We start from the raw sequence: 11,482 nt of genomic DNA, 5'->3' as shown, positions 1-11,482 counted from the left end.
TCAAGTGATCCTCCCGCCTCGGCCTCCCAAAGTTCTGGGATTACAGGAGTGAGCCACCGCCCCCGGCCCCTAAAGTTATTTTATATAACATATATCACATCATTATGTTATGTTTTATAATATATATTATGTTATTGGCAAGGGAATGTGATATCTAAGAATTGGGCTCAGGGTTCAAATTTGATTCCGGCACTTACTTGCTGTGCAGGCCTTGGGCAAGTAACTTAACCTTTCTGTGCCTGTTTCCCTAGTCAATAAAATAGAAATAGTCTAAGGCTTTGAGAATTGAATGTTAACTAATACAGGGACAGTACTTTTTTTTTTTTTGAGACACAGTCTCGCTCTGTTACCCAGGCTGGAGTACAATGGCGCTATCTTATCTTGGCTCACTGCAACTCCTGGGTTCAAGTCATTCTCCTGTCTCAGCCTCCCAAGTAGCTGGGATTACAGGCGCCCGCCACCATGCCCAGCTAATTTTTCCATTTTTAGTAGAGACGGGGTTTCGCCATGTTAGCCAGGCTGATCTCGAACTCCTGACCTTAGGTGATCTGCCCACCTCGGCCTCCCAAAGTGCTGGGATTACAGGCGTGAGCCACCGCGCCTGGCCAGGACAGTACTTTTATCAGGGCCTCGCACATAGAAAGTACTTAGTAAATACTCGCTACTGACTGTATATTATGGGTTCCTTTTTCTCCTCTACTATGTCAGCTCTGAGGGCAGGGCTGTATATTGTCAGCACTGTTATCTTCAGCAAGAGCCTGATGCAAAGTTGGTGCTCAATAAATTGTGACTGAATGAAGGAATCAAGTCCTAGAATAGTAAGCTGGCCAAAGCTGGGAGGACACGATTCTAATATAACTTGAGGACGGCGCAGTGGCTCACACCTGTAATCCCAGCACTTTGGGAGGCCGAGGGGACTGGATCACTTGAGGTCAGGAGTTCGAGACCAGCCTGGCCAACATGGTGAAACCCTATCTCTACTAAAAATACAAAATTAGCCGGGTGTGGTAGCGCACGCCTGTAATCCCAGCTACTTGGGAGGCTGAGGCAGGCGAATCGCTTGAACCCCAGAGGCAGAGGTTGCAGTGAGCCGAGATCACACCATTATACTCCTGCCTGGGCAACAAGAGCGAAACTCCATCTCAAAAATAAATAAATGCATACATACATACATGGCTCAATGCGCGCGGTACCCCGGTCACTGCACTATGAAATGCTTCCAGCAGAGGGCGCTGCTGGTCCGTGGACCAAACCCCAGACTCGGCACAGCTCCGCACTCCCTCCGAATTGCAGCCAACGTGCCCTCTCCTTCCCTGTTGTCTGAGCCCCAGTGCTGATGCTTCCTCCTCCAGGAAGCCCTTTCTTATTTCCCAGGTTTCCAGCCTCTTGGGCTCCCACATCCAGCCCTGCCAACTCTGGGTCATCAGTGTGGGGAGACAGGTCAGTCCCATATTAGACTATGAGCCCCAAGAAGGGAGGAGGAGGCCAGGGGCCATGTCAGTCTCCACTGTGTCCCCAGTGCCACCTAGCACAGGCCCAACGCAGAGAAGGCATTTGGGAGAATAGGTGCTGATTGAATCATGGAAATAAAAATTCAAACTCATATCCTAACTACTCCAGCATTTTTTTTTTTTTAAGACAGTCTTGCTCTGTTGCCCAGGCTGGAGTGCAGTGGCACGATCTTGGCTCACTGTGTAACCTCCGCTTCCCAGGTTCAAGCGATTCTCCCGCCCCAGCCTCCCAAGCAGCTGGGATTACAGGCACCCGCCATCATGCCTTGCTAATTTTTATATTTTTTTAGAAATGGGGTTTCCCATGTTGGCCAGGCTGGTCTTGAACTCTTGACCTCAGGTGATCCACCCGCTTTGGCCTCCCAGAGTGCTGGGATTATAGGCGTCAGCCACCATGCCCGGCCTACTCCAGCTTTTTTAAAATACAGAAGTCACTCTGTCACCCAGGCTGGAGTGCAGTGGCAGTCATAGCTCACTGCAGCCTTGATTTCCCGGGTTTAAGCAATGCTCCCTCTTCAGCCTCCCAAGTCCCAGGTAGCTGGGACTACAAATGCACCACCATACCCAGCTACTTTTTGTTGTTTTTTGTAAAGATGGGGGTCTCCCTATGTTGCCCAGGCTGGTCTTGAACTCCTGACCTCAAGCGATCCTCGTGCCTTGGCCTCCCAAAGTCCTGGGATTACAGGCATGAGCCACTGTGCCAAGCTCCAGCTATTTCTTTCTTTCTTTTTTTAATTAAGACAGCATCTCACTAGGAGTGGTGGCTCATGCCTATAATCCCAGCACTTTGGGAGGCCTAGGAGGGCGGATCACCTGAGATCAGGAGGGCGAGACCAGCCTGACCAATATGATGAAACCGTGTCTCTACTAAAATTACAAAAATTAGCCGGGCTTGGTGGCATGGGCCTGTAATTCCAGCTTGTCAGGAGGCTAAGACAGGAGAATCACTTGAACCAGGGAGGCGGAGGTTGCAGTGAGCCAAGATCGCGTCATTGCACTGCAGCCTGGGCAACAAGAGCAAAACTCCATCCCCACCCCCCCACCCCCCCAAAAAAAAAGACTGTCTCTGTTGCCCAGGCTGGAGTGCAATGGCGTGATCTCGGCTCACTGAAACCTCCATCTCCCAGGTTCAAGTGATTCTCCTGCCTCAGCCTCCAGAGTAGCTGGGATTACAGGTGTGCACCATCATGCCCAGCTAATTTTTATATTTTCAGTATAGACAGGGTTTCACCATGTTGGCCAGGCTGGTCTCGAACTCCTGACCTCAGGTGATCTACCCGCCTCGGCCTTCCAAAGTGCTAGCTCCAGCTATTTCAACAGCACAGGATCGAGGGGCAGCAGAGCCTTCCCCATGCCCCCCATTTTTTTGGCCTCACGACGCTGGACATTGGATCTGGATCTGCCACACGCTTACCACAGGCAGTGCAGGGACTGGAGCCAGGCAGCAGGGACAAATCTCAGCTGGGTCATTTGCTAGCTGTGTGACCCTCTGAGCCAAGAAGTAACCTCTCTGGACCTCAGATTTCTAGTCTGTCAAACGAGACTCACAGGATACCCTACTTTAAGGCTGTGGTGAGGATTAGTGTATAATCCCCCAGAAAAGGCTTAGAACAGGGTAGCACCCGGTAAATACTATGTGTGTTGGGGGAGGGCAGGGGATGGAGCCGGGCGGGGAGCCAGGCAGATCTAGGTTTAAATCCTGGCCCTGCCATTTCTAGTCCATGTAAACCGGGGGAACAATGATCTCTGGCTGAGCCTCTGTCTCCTCGTCTGTAAAATGGGGATGATCACACTCATCACACAGCATGGAGGTGAGACTTAAATGAGATAAAGATTGAAAGAAGAAGAAAGTGTTAACTAAGGAAAACCTTTCTTGCTTTTGTCGCTGCTGTTGTTTTTCTTTTTTTGAGACGGAGTCATGCTCTTTCTCCCCGGCTGGAGTGCAGTGGCACAATCTCGGCCCACTACAACTTCCGCCTCCCAGGTTCATACAATTCTCCTGCCTCAGCCTCCGGAGTAGCTGGGACTATAGGCGCGTGCCGCCATGCCCAGCTAATTTTTGTATTTTTAGTAGAGACGGGGTTTCACCATGTTAGCCAGAATGGTCTTGATCTCCTGACCTCGTGATCTGCCTGCCTCGGCCTCCCAAAGTGCTGGGATTACAGGCATGAGCCACCACACCTGGCCAGGAAAACCTTCCTTTAGGCCAGCCCTGTTCCAAGTACTTTTGCACAACGCCAACAATGGCTGATGTTTGAGTTCTTACCCCAGACTGGCCCTGTGCCAACTCCTGTACACAAATTGTTAATCTTCACACCAGCTGCGATGATTCACTCCATTCCACAGGTGAAAAACATGAGGCACAGAGAGGCTGAGTAACTTGTCTTAGGTCACACAGCCAAGGAGTAGCAGAGCCCCAGAATCTTTGTAGCTGACCCCCCAAGGTAGGCACTATTACCAGCCCCACCTAAAAAAGAGGAAACTGGCCGGATGTGGTAACTCATACCTGTAATCCCAGGGCTTCAGGAGGCCGAGGCAGGAGGATTGCTGGAGCCTAGGAGTTTGAGACCAACTTGGGGGACGTAGGGTGAACCTATCTCTACAAAAAAAAATTTTATTTATTTATTTTTTTTGAGATAGAGTCTTACTCTGTCGCCCAGGCTGGAGTGCAGTGGCGTGATCTTGGCTCACTGTAACCTCCGTGTCCTGGGCTAAAGCAATTCTCCTGCCTCAGCCACCTGAGTAGCTAGGATTACAGGAACCACACCTGGCTAATTTTTTTTGTATTTTTAGTAGACATGGGGTTTCACCATGTTGGCCAGGCTGGTCTCAAACTCCTGACCTCAAGTGATCTGCCCACCTCAGCCCCCCAAACTGCTGGGATTATGGGCGTGAGCCACCGGGCCCAGCCTGTTTATTTTTTTGAGATGGAGTCTTGCTCTGTCGCCCAGGCTGGAATGCAGTGGCACGATATCAGCTCACTGCAACCTCCGCCTCCCGGGTTTAAGCAATTCTCCTGCCGCAGCCTCCTGAGTAGCTGGGACTACAGACATGCGCCACCACCCCTGGCTAATTTTTGTGTATTTTTAGTATAGACAGGGTTTCACCATGTTGGTTAGGCTGGTCTCCAACTCCTGACCTTAAATGATCTGCCTGCCTTGGCCTCCCAAAGTGCTGGAATTACAGGCATCACCCACCTGCCAAAAAAATATTTTAAAAAAAATTAGCCATGTGTGATGTGTCACACGTGGTCTCAGCAACTCAGGAGGCTGAAGCAGGGGGATTGCTTGAGCCCAGGAGTCTGAGCCTGCAGTGAGCTATTATCATACCACTGCACTCCAGCCTGGGTGACAGAGTGACAGCCTGTCTCAAAAAATAAATAAAAAAGGAAACTGAGGCTCAGAGAGGAGAAATTGCTTGCATATCCAACAAATACTCCACCCTATCCCTTAAGGCCTTAGTTTGCCACGTCAGGAAAATGGGTACACAGGGTGGGAGCTTTTCTGTTTTCACCTTCTGGCCATTATTTTTTAATTTAAAAAATAATGGCCAGGAGTGGTGGCTCACGCCTGTCATCCCAGCACTTTGGGAGGCCAAGGCAGGTGGATCACTTGAGGTCAGGAGTTTGAGACCAGCCCGGCCAACATGGTGAAACCCCATCTCTACTAAAAATGCACACAAAGGCCGGGCGTGGTGGCTCAGGCCTGTAATCCCAGCACTTTGGGAGGCCGAGGCCGGCGGATCACGAGGTCAGGAGATCGAGACCACGGTGAAACCTCGTCTCTACTAAAAATACAAAAAATTAGCTGGGTGCAGTGGCAGGCGCCTGTAGCCCCAGCTACTCGGGAGGCTGAGGCAGGAGAATGGCATGAACCCGGAAGGTGGAGATTGCAGTGAGCCGAGATCACGCCACTGCACTCCAGCCTGGGGGACAGAGCAAGACTCCATCTCAAAAAAAAAAAAAAAAAAAAAAAGGCACACAAAAAATTAGCCGGGCATGGTGGCACGTGCTAGTAGTCCCAGCTACTCGGGTGGCTGAGGCAGGAGAATCACTTGAACCCGGGAGGCAGAGGTTCCAGTGAGTCAAGATCGCACCACTGCCCTCCAGCCTGGGCGAAAGAGTGAGACTCCATCTCAAAAAAAAAAAAAAAAAAAGGAATGCAGTCAGAAAAAACGTTCATAGACATAGAGAATAAAAGACCACAGAGTGAAAGTAAGCATTCTCTCTCCCTGATCCCCGGACACCCTTCGCACAAGTAAATCTGATGACCGTTTCCAATATACTTCCAGAGATATTCCATGAATATGATCGTGTGTGGATGTACGAGTGTGTGGGCCCATTTAAGAAAAGCACACCTGATATAATCCTTACCTGTGGAGGACGACAAAATGATGGGCCTTGAACTTTGGGTGTGGCCATGTGACTTGCTTTGGCCAATAGCAGAGGGGCACAAGTGACAGTCGTGTCAGTTCTGAGCTTAGGTCTCAAGAGACCTTGAACATTTCTTTTTGCATCTCAGCATCGCCATGAGACGGGCTTCCCCTGAGAGCTTCCTCTCCCCTCAGCCTGCACTCCACAAGGTTCCCATATGAAGCAGAACTTCCCATCCGAGCCCGGCCTGGATTGGCCAACTCTCAGCCAACCCCACATCCATTTTAGAGCTATTGACCAGGCATGGTGGCTCACACCTGTAATCCCAGCACTTTGAGAGGCCAAGGCAGGAGGATTGCTTGAGACCAGGAGTTTGAGACCAGCCTGGGTAATATAGCAAGATCCCCATCTCCACAAAAAAAAAAAAGTTAAAATGAGCCAAGTGTGGTGGTGCACACCTGTAGTTCCAGCTGCTCGGGAGGTTGAGGTGGGAGCCCCAGAGGTCAAGGTTGCAGTGAGCTATGATGGCACCACTGTATTCCAGCTTGGGTGAAAAAGAGTGGGGCAAGAGGTGAGAACCTGTCTCCAAAATAAAAATGTACCAAAATAAAATGTAAAAAACCATGAACCAAAAATAAAATGTAAAAAAATAAAAATAAAATGGCCAGGTGCAGTGGCTCATGCCTGTAATCCTGGCACTTTGGGAGACCGAGGTGGGTGGATCACCTGAGGTCAGGAGTTTGAGACCAGCCTGGCCAACGTGGTGAAACCCCGTCTCTACTAAAAATACAAAAATTAGCCGGGTATGGTGGCAGACGCCTGTAATCCCAGCTACTCAGGAGGCTGAGGCTGGAGAATCACTTGAACCGGGGAGGCGGAGGTTGCAGTGAGCCGAGATCACGCCATTGCACTCCGGCCTGGGCAACAAGGGCGAAACTCCCTCTCAAAAAAAAAAAAAATTAGCTTTTTTTTTCTGATTGCAGCGCCACGTGGTGAGGGTCTCTAGTTCACGCTCGCAGCCATGCGGTCCGAGGGCCAGCTGCAATCTGTGCAGGTCTTCGGTGGCAAGAAAACAGCCACAGCTGTGGTGGACTGCAAACGCGGCGATGGCCTCATCAAGGTGAATGGGCGGCTCCTGGAGATGATCAAGCTGCACACACTACAATAGAAGCTGCTGGAGCCAGTTCTCTTTCTCGGTCTCAGCAAGGAGCCATTTGCTGGTGTGGACATCCATGTCCCTGTGAAGGGTAGTGGTCACGTGGCCTAGATTTATGCTGTCAGTCCATCTCCAGAGCCCTGGTGGCCTATTACCAGAAATATGTGGATGAGTCTTCCAAGAAGGAGATCAAAGTCATCCTCATCCAGTATGACCAGACCCTGCTGGTAGCTGATCCCCGTCGCTCTGAGTCCAAAAAGTTTGGAGGCCCTGGTGCCCGTGCTTGTTACCAGAAATCCTACCAATAAGCCCATCATGACGATCAAAATTCACCTGTATAATAACGTTTTTGAGGGATTTTAAAATTTCAAGAAAAAAAAATAAGCTGGGTGTGGTGGTACACACCTGTAACCCAGCTACTCCGGAGGCTGAGGCAGGAGAAACGCTTGAACCTGGGAGGTGGAAATGGCAGTGCGCCAAGATCGCACCACCGCACTCCAGCCTGGGCCTCAGAGTGAGTCAAAAAAAGAAAACAAAAAAAGTTATTAGGCCGGGCACGGTGGCTCATGCCTGTAATCCCAGCACTTTGGGAAGCCGAGGCGGGCGGATCACGAGGTCAGGGGATGGAGACCATCCTGGCTAATGCAGTGAAACCCCGTCTCTACTAAAAATACAAAAAATTAGCCGGGCGTGGTGGCGGGCGCCTGTAGTCCCAGCTACTCGGGAGGCTGAGGCAGGAGAATGGCGTGAACCCGCGAGGCGGAGCTTGCAGTGAGCCGAGATTGCGCCACTGCACTCCAGCCTGGGTGACAGAGCGAGACTCCGTCTCAAAAACAAACAAACGAACAAAAAGTTATTGCATTTTGGGGTAGTCTGTTTCAATAAAAAGAAAAAGGAAAAAAGAACGAAGCAACAGAAGACAAAGCAGAGATTTATCCAAGACAATTCACAGAGTGGGAGCGGGCTGGAGCACCTCCCCAATTAGGGTTGTCTTTTTTTTTTTTTTTTGAGACGTAATCTCGCTCTGTTGACCAGGCTGGAGTGCAGTGACATGATCTCAGCTCACTGCAACCTCTACCTCCCGCGTTCAAGCGATTCTCCTACCTCAGCCTCCTGAGTAGCTGGGACTCCTAGCACGAGCCACCACGGATGCGCCACCACACCCGGCTAATTATTGTACTTTTAGTAGAGACAGGATTTCACCATGTCGGCCAGGCTGGTCTGAAACTCCTGATCTTGAGTGATTTGGCCGCCTTGACCTCCCAAAGTGCTGCGATTACAGGCGAGCCACCACGCCAGGCCTGCCAGTTAGGGTTTTTATTAAGATAAAAAGGACCCGGCAACACCCCTAGGTGCCCTTCAGAGGCCTCCAATTGGTTACACTCTATGAAGGATTGGCTCATGACCAATCAGAGCCCAAGTGGAGACCTGGCTTGCAGTCAATCAGAGGCTGGAGTGGCTTATTATCATGGGAGGGAGAATATAGCCTGTATGCACCTGTGGCTCTCCTGCCTCTATGAACTGACTGCACCTGCTATCCCGTTGCTTATGCAAACTGGCTGTACCTGATGAACCCCCAGTTACCCTAATTCCCTATTCTCCTGCCACACCAGCACTTTGGGAGGCTAAGCCTGGAGCCCTGGAATTGGAGGATGCAGGCTCACTTGAGGCTGGGAGTTCAAGACCAGCCTGGGCAACATAGCAAGACCCACCCCATCTGTACAAAAAGAAAAAAAGAAAGAAAAAAAGGAATCCGAAGAGAAAAAAAGTTGAGCAAAAGAAATCAGACAAATGGGCCGGGTGCGGTCACTCCTGCCTATAATCCCAGCACTTTTCAGGCTGAGGTGGGCAGATCACAAGGTCAGCAGTTCAAGACCAGCCTGACCAACATGGTGAAACCCTGTCTCTACTAAAAATACAAAAATTAGCCAGGCGTGGTGGCACGTGTTTGTAATCCCAGCTACTCAGGCAGCTGAGGCAGGAGAATCGCTTGAACCCAGGAGGCAGAGGGTGGCCCGGCCTTCTTCTTTTCTTTCTTTGAGATGGAATTTCACTGTTGTTGCCCAGACTGGAGTACAGTGGCACTATATCGGCTCACTGCAACCTCTATCTCCCGGGTTCAAGAGATTCTCCTGCCTCAGCCTCCCAAGTAGCTGGGATTACTGGCATGCATCACCACGCCTGGCTAATTTTTTGTATTTTTAGTAGAGATGGGGTTTCACCGTGTTGGTCAAGCTGGTCTCGAACTCCTGACCTCAAGTGATCCACCCACCTAGGCCTCCCACTGTGCTCAGCGAGAACATTTTCTTGGAGGAGAGAGAGACATTCACTGGGAGGGGACATGAGAGAGTTTCTTTGGGAGCTGGTAGTAGTCTCTATTTAGATCCTGGTGATGCTTATTCACATGTACACGAATATAAAAGTTCATTGATTTTAAGATTAGGGCACTTCACCCAATAGAAATTATGCCTCAATAGGCCGGGCACGGTGGCTCACACCTGTAATCCCAGCACTTTGGGAGGCCTGGGTGGGTGGATCACGAGGTCAGGAGTTCGAGACCAGCCTGGCCAACATGGTGAAACCCCGTTTCTACTAAAGATACAAAAAATGAGCCAGGTGTGGTGGTGTGCACCTGTAGTCCCAGCTACTCTGAAGGCTGAAGCAGGAGAATCGCTTGAACCCGGGAGGTAGAGGTTGCAGTGAGCCGAGATCGCGCCATTGCACTCTAGCCTGGGTGACAGGGTGAGACTCCGTCTCAAAAAAAAAAAAAAAAGGAGGGAGGGAGGAAGGAAGGAAGGAAGGAAAGAAAATAAATTATGCCTCAATAAAAAGAGTAAATTTGGCCGGGCGCAGTGGCTCATGCCTGTAATCCCAGTACTTTGGGAGGCCGAGGCAGGAGGATCAAGAAGTCAGGAGTTTGAGACCAGCCTGGCCAACGTGGTGAAACCCCGTCTCTACTAATAATACAAAAATTAGCCAGGCATGGTGGCACATGCCTGTAATCCCAGCTACTCGGGAGGCTGAGGCAGGAGAATCGCTTGAACCTGGGAGGCAGAGGTTGCGGTGAGCCGAGATCCGCCATTGCACTCCAGCCTGGGCAACAAGAGCCAAACTCGATCTCAAAAAAAAAAAAAAAAAGAGTAAATTTGAGAAAATAAAATATGAATAAGTGTGAACATCCATACACTCCAAATATAACAGTTCCAATAAAAATACATTTGAAATGATAATAGAATATAAAAACAGGCCAGGTATGGGCCGGGTGCGGTGGCTCACGCCTGTAATCCAAGCACTTTGCGAGGCCGAGGCAGGTGGATCACGAGGTCAGGAGATCGAGACCATCCAGACTAACACAGTGAAACCCTGTCTCTACTAAAAACACACAAAAAATTTAGCTGGGTGTGGTGGCAGGCACCTGCAGTCCCAGCTACTCGGGAGGCTGAGGCGGGAGAATGGCGTGAACCTGGGAGGCGGAGCTTGCAGTGAGCCGAGATCACACCACTGCACTCCAGCCTGGGCAACACAGCGAGACTCCGTCTCAAAAAAACAAAAACAAACAAAAACAAAAAACACACCAGGTATGGTGGCTTACACCTACAATCCCAGCACTTTGTGAGGCTGAGGCAGGAGGATTGCTTGAGGTCAGGAGTTCAAGACCAGGCTGGGCAACATAGCAAGACTGTGTCTTTACAAAAGATACAAAAATTAGCTGGGCGTGGTGGCACGCATCTGTGATCCCAGCTACTGAGGAGGCTGAGGTGGGAGGATCGCTGAGCTCAGGAGATGGAGGCTGCAATGAGCCAAGATCATACCACTGCATTCCAGCCTGGGAGACAGTGAGATCCTGTGTCTAAACAAACAAACAACATCAAGAAAAAAACAAAACAAAAAACAACCTGGGATAAAGCTAAAGCAGCACCTAGAGGGAAATGTATAGCTAATTTGATAAAATTGATTGATCTGGGGCTGGGTGCAGTGGCTCATGCCTGTAATCCCAGCACTTTGGGAGGCTGAGACGGGCGGATCACTTGAGGTCAGGAGTTGAAGACTAGCCTGGCCAACATGGTGAAACCCCATCTCTATTAAAAATACAAAAATTAGGCCAGGCGCAGTGGCTCCCGCCTGTAATCCTAGCACTTTGGGAGGCCAAGGAGGGCGGATCATTTGAGGTCAGGAGTTGGAAACCAGCCTGGCCAACATGGTGAAACCCTGTCTCTACTAAAAATACAAAAATTAGCCAAGCCTGGTGGATGGCAGCTGGAATCCCAGCCACTCAGGAGGCTGAGGCAGGATAACGGCTTGAACCCGGAAAGCAGAGGTTGCAGTGAGCCGAGATCGAATCAGTGCACTCCAGCCTGGGTGACAGAGCGAGACTCCATCTCAAAGAAAAAAAAAAAAGATTGATTGGTTTGGAGACTGGGGCAGGACAAGTTGGGAGCCATG

At 50.2% G+C, this 11,482-nt stretch overlaps 1 pseudogene; it reads left to right on the top strand.

The window, feature by feature from the left end:
• The first annotated feature begins 6,823 nt into the window (after positions 1-6,823).
• LOC744294 (small ribosomal subunit protein uS9-like) lies at positions 6,824-7,398 on the top strand (annotated as a pseudogene).
• Positions 7,399-11,482: the final 4,084 nt, after the last annotated feature.

This window comes from Pan troglodytes, chromosome 20, assembly GCF_028858775.2.
Source record: "Pan troglodytes isolate AG18354 chromosome 20, NHGRI_mPanTro3-v2.0_pri, whole genome shotgun sequence".
Lineage (NCBI taxonomy): Eukaryota > Metazoa > Chordata > Mammalia > Primates > Hominidae > Pan > Pan troglodytes.
This window is presented reverse-complemented; position numbering and strand designations above follow the sequence as displayed.